This window comes from Mandrillus leucophaeus, unplaced genomic scaffold (genome assembly GCF_000951045.1).
Source record: "Mandrillus leucophaeus isolate KB7577 unplaced genomic scaffold, Mleu.le_1.0 Scaffold197, whole genome shotgun sequence".
NCBI lineage: Eukaryota > Metazoa > Chordata > Mammalia > Primates > Cercopithecidae > Mandrillus > Mandrillus leucophaeus.
Window position 1 is genome coordinate 3,174,281 of NW_012101998.1, and position 5,764 is coordinate 3,180,044.

A 5,764-nucleotide genomic window follows, 5' to 3' on the forward strand; every position below is an offset into this window, starting at 1 on the left:
AAAAAGCCGGGTGCGGTGGCTCACACCTGTAATCCCAGCACTTTGGGAGGCCAAGGTGGGAGGATCACTTGAGGTCAGGAGTTCGAGACTAGCCTGGCCAACATGGTGAAACCCCATCTCTACTAAAAAAAATACAAAAATTAGACCGAGTGTGGTAGCTCACGCCTGTAATCCCATCTCTTTGGGAGGCCGAGGCGGGAGTCAAGACTAGCCTGGCCAAGATGGTGAAACCCCATCGCTACTAAAAATACAAAAATTAGCTGGGCACAGTGGCAGGTACCTGTAATCCCAGCTACTCGGGAAGCTGAGGCAGGAGAATTGCTTGAACCCAGGGGCCAGAGGTTGCAGTGAGCCAAGATCACGCCACCGCACTCCAGCCTGGGCGACAGAGTGAGACTCCATCTCAAAAAAAAGAAAGAAAGAAATACAAAAATTAGCTGGGTGTGGTGGTGGGCGCCTGTAATCCCAGCTACTTGGAGGCTGAGGCAAGAGAATCACTTGAACCCGGGAGGCAGAGGTTGCAGTAAGCTGAGATCACGCCACTGCACTCTAGCCTAGGTGATAGAGCAAGACTCCATTAAAAAAAAAAAAGCCATCACCGCTAGGAGTCTAAAAGCATTTTCCTTTAGGCCAGGAATCAGCAAACTTTTCCTTAAAGGGCCAGATATGGTCAGACGATATTTGTCGTAACTACTCACCCCTGCCATTGGAGCTCTAGAGCAGCCAGAGACAATGCATAAACAAAGGGGCATGGCTGAGTTCCAGTAAAACTGTGTATTTACAAAAAGCCGGCCAGGCTGTACAGCAGTCTGTACTTAGCTGATTCCTGCTTTAGACAAAGACACATCTTGGTAAATCAGCTCTCTTCATTGATAGGCCAGTCTCTATTCATCCCCTCTCCCAATTGCCAAAAACAAAATTCTAGAAGAGTGAATGCAAACCTAGCAAAATTATAGATCATTAGCTTCTCTGCCTGCATGTACATTGGGGGCATTCCTTACTCAATGTGGCCCTTGAGTAAGTTGTGATTTGCGTGGGTGAGGTAGAGAGAGAAATCCTGCTATCCGGCACTGTCTTGCTAATGAGTCTTGAGCACATTATCTGTAGCTTTGTAGTATCCTCTAGAGGTTTCTAATAGGCAGAATGATCTACTTCTGAAGCCTCTTTTCTCTATGCCATTAAGTTCTTTGGCACTGACGATGAATTTCCTGTGGCATTTTTTACTTTTATCTGCTATTCTGAAAGTCAACAGACTGACGCAGTTATTAAAATAACTGCCAATATTATAAGGTCCAGGCCCTAATTTCCTGCCATCTAAAGCAGTAATACTCAATTAGGGGTAGTTTGCTTGCTCTGGAGACACTCGGTTGTCGTAACCAGGAGTAGGGGGGTGCTACTGGCATCAGGTAAGCAGAGTCCAAAGATGTGACCCAGAATCTTTCAATACACAAGATAACTCCCTGTAACAAAGAATTAGCCAGTCCAAAATATCAGTAGTGCTGAGGTTGAGAAACCATGATTTAGACTCTTCTACTGAACTTTTAATCCACCTCGTACTCTACTGAGAAACCAGTATCGCTAAACCATCACTTTTCTCCTTCACTCCTAAACTCCAGTAGCTCCTCATCCCCCGGAGAGACTAAGTCTGTCCTTGTCATCCTGGCATTTAGGTCTGGGGATTTTGCCCACATACATATTCAGACTCTGCTTCTTTCAAGTTTTTATCTGCACCGCCCTCGGCACTACCATACTTTTAACTCATGTTACCCCGCAAACACACATTTTGGGAAGATCACCCCACCTCTCTCCTCAGATCCAAATCTTACTCATTCTTTGAGGCCCACGCATGCTGCATGCCCCTGTACCATTGAGTCTGCCCATACCACTGCCTTTTGTAGTTACACGGGCTCACCCGTCTTACACGGTTACATTGCTATTCTGTCTACCTCGCCTCCTCAGTTACTCCCTGAAGGGGTCCGTATTGTATTTCTGGCCTATTGATCTCAGTTTACACAGCGTAAAGTGTGAAAAGTGTATTGGTGTATTGAGATTCTCTTCAATGAGATAATGAGTATAAAAAGCACCCTATATAGTGCCTGGTACACAATTAAGTGCTCAGAAAATTATAGTGTCATAGTATCTATGGAAGCATGAATTCGGGACCCCATAGAAGGTGCTTAATAAATTGTTTAAATGTAGTTATATATTGGAGAGAGCATGCCACACAGACTAGTCTGGTATTTGGAACTAACAGCAAAGAAAAACTGCCATAGAAATCCTACACCAATTAACACGCCTTCATGCTAGACTGAATCCAGGAGCAGGGGTGTCATGTTTTCCCAGAGTGGTGCCCAACCCAACCTTTCTGCATTTAGCAAGTTAATGAACAGCTTGTGAATAACTCTTTGCCCACTCTGGCTCAATTTAGAAGGCCACCAACAGGATATAAATATGCCACACTGTCTGCTTTCCTGGAGACCCTGCTGTCCTCTCCCTAAGTGCTTCTGCTTTCAGTCGGTGGAGAGTCTGATGTGCCTAGAGAAGTTGCACAGTGGGATGAGGCTGCAGCGAGGGCCTGGCCTTTCCCCAGGCGGAAGAGAGCCTTGTCTCAGATCCTGAGAGAAAAGTGAGCGGGGGCATGGCATTCCGAGCAGCCTAGGTTTGGCTTTGGGCCAAGCACTGAGTGGCAAACAAGAAGGAACACATTCCGGGAAGGCAAGGAGCCCTGCCAGCACGAAGGCAGCAGCAAAAGCAGGGCCCTGCTGGGTGCCAGGTGTTCCTTGGCTCTGTGGAGGTCAGGCATGCAGGGGGATGAACTCAGGTTTCTCTAGAATATCATTTGAGAGGCTTAAGTGCCTCCCGCCCTCTCCCTGTCAGCAGACAGAGCATGTGGAACTGTTAAACATTAAAACGCTCTGCTCTGGGGTCCAGCCCATGCTCTCTAAATAAAGGCAGGAGCGGAAAGAGTGTTGTTGCCATCATGAAATCACACTTCACAGGAGCCAGATTTCGGTAATTCTGTGTCTAAGAGAAAATGCTACTCCAAACAAGGGCAGGTTGGAGAAGAGCCTGGGATTTCTATGCCCTAGAAGCTGCGCTCTCCACCGTTGCAGCCCAGAAACACAAACACACACACTTGTTCTCCACGCCTGTCTTCCTAGTGGCCAGAGCTGGGGGAAGCCTGGAGAGCCCTTGAAACGTCCTTTCACAATCGGCGCTGGCCCTTCCCCAGGTGATGAGAGAAGAGGGAGAGGAGGACAAAAGCGGAAGCGGATAGAGCCATTCTTTTCAGGGGAAATGGCCACACAAGCCTTCCTGAAGATTCCCTTCTTCTGTTGGATAGGTAGGTGACCTGGACAGGAAGGGCTCTGGGCCCGTTTTCCGCAGCAAGGGGACAGGGGTAGCTTTCTCTGAGCGGGGAGAATAAAGTCTTACCCCAATACCTCTGGGTCTCTTTGCTGGACTTTGCTGCCGCCTGGTGGCTCAGTTGTCATCACTTCTCAGAGAGACAGCCAGCCCTGGATTGAGTTTGAGGATCTGGCCTCTCAGTCTAGTCCTGAGGCAACCTGGAGATCCTTCTCTGAGAAGTTTCTCTGCTCTAGGACTCCCTGGTTCTGTGGCCTAGCAGCTAGGAGAGAGGAGCACCATGGGCTTCCAGGCCTCATTCAGTCTGGCAGTCAGGTAGAGGGGCCATGGCTGGCTGGCTGGGCACCTGAGAGAGGGGCTGGGGGTAGTTTCTTATTCCCAGGACATCTCAGTGGGATGAAGTTGTCCCTGAGTCCCCCTCATTTCTGAATGCCTTTTTCGCTAATAATCCTGCCCCTCCCATGACCCTTCCTTTCTGTTAAGGCCCATGTTGCAAAACTGAGGCTCTGGCATAATATATATTTCCCTTCTGTTTCCCCAAATTTAAGGCAGTTATTTCTCCCTGATACAGTTAGCTCCTTGCCATGATAAATATATGATTATATGCCTTCTCTGTGATGCTGCTGCTATGAATCAGTCCCTGGGAATAGTGAGGAGTGGGCATACTTTAAAGAATTTTATTGGATTGGTTTCTCTAAGTCCCTGAAAAGCCTATAGATTATTAGCCATATTTTTCTGTGTATTATATCTAGGTGTTTATTTCCTCTAGCAAAGGAAAGCGCTTGGTTTCAACAACCACTGATCTGCCCTGCCAAACTTTCCGATCTGAGCGAATACCCAGGGAATATATAAAATCCAAACTCTTCTGCCTACCCCACCAAACTCTTTTAACTTTTAAAAAAATTGTGGTAAAGTGACATAAAATTTACCATCTTAACCATATTTAGCATATAGTTCAGTAGTGTTAAGTACATTACCCTATTGTGCAACCGATCTCCAGAACTCTTCATCTTGCAAAACTGCAACTCTGTACCCATTAAACAACAGTTCTCCATTTCCCCCTTCCCTCAGCCCCTGGCAGCCACCATTCTACTTTCTGTTTCTTATGAATTTGACTACTCCACATACCACCTATAAGCTAAACCATACAGTATTTGTCTTTGTTTTTTAAGAGACGGGGTCTCGCTGTGTTGCTGAGGCTGGTGTCAAACTCCTGGTCTCAGGTGATCCTCCCTCCTGTGTAGCTGGAATTACAGGCATGAGCCACTGCACCCTGCCCAGTATTTGTGAGGGGTTTTGTTTTTATTTTTTTCTTTTTACAAGCCTGGATTCCAGAATCTTTTTTTTTTTTTTTTTCTGGACTGACTTATTTCACTTAGCTTAATGTCCACAAGGTTCATCAATGTTAGAGCATGTGTCAGACTTTTTTTCCTTCTCAAGGCTGAATATTTTTGTATATATATATTTACATATCCATGGATAGATGAATATCCATATATGTTTCATTGTGTGTATATATAGATTATATATATGTGTGTGTGTTTATTCATCCATGGATGGACACTTGAGTTGCTTCTAATTTTTGATTATTGTATATAATGCTGCTATGAACATGTGTGTTCAAGTATTTATTCAAGTTGGGCCCTGGAGGTCGAGGCTGCAGTAAGCTGTGATCACACCACTGTACTTCAGTCTGGGTGACAAAGTGAGACCCTGTCTTTAAAGGAAAAAAAAAAGAAAAATTTCTTCAAGATTATTCTCCCAGTTCTTTTGGCTATATACTCAGAAGTAGAATTGCTGGATCGTATGGTAATTCTATTTTTAATTTTTTGAGTAGCCACTGTCCTGTTTCACACAGTAGTTAAACCACTTTACATTCTCACCAACAGTACAGTTCTCCATATCTTCACCAACCTAGCCCAAGTCATTCCCAGAGTTACTAATTCTCCACATCTTCACCAACAGTTGTTATTTTCTGTTTCTTTTCTGTTCTTTGAGAGTAGCCATTCTAATGAGTGTGAAGTGGTACTTCATTGTGGTTTTGACTGGCATTTCCCTAACGATTAGTGATGTTGAACATCTTTTCATTGGTTATTGACCATCTGTGTATCTTCTTTAGAGAAATATCTATTCAAATCCTTTGCCTTTTTTTTTTTTTTTTTTTTTTACGGTCTTGCTCTGTTACCCAGGTTGGAGTGCAGTGGCATGATCTCTGCTCACTGCAACCTCCACCTCCTGGGTTCAAGCTGTCCTCCTACCTCAACCCTTGAGTAGCTGGAACTATAGGTGCGTACCACCATGCCTGGCTAACTTTTTTTTTTTTTTTTTGAGACGGAGTCTTGCTCTGTCACCCAGGCTGGAGTGCAGTGGCCCTTTTTCCAAAAAAGGCCACACTCAC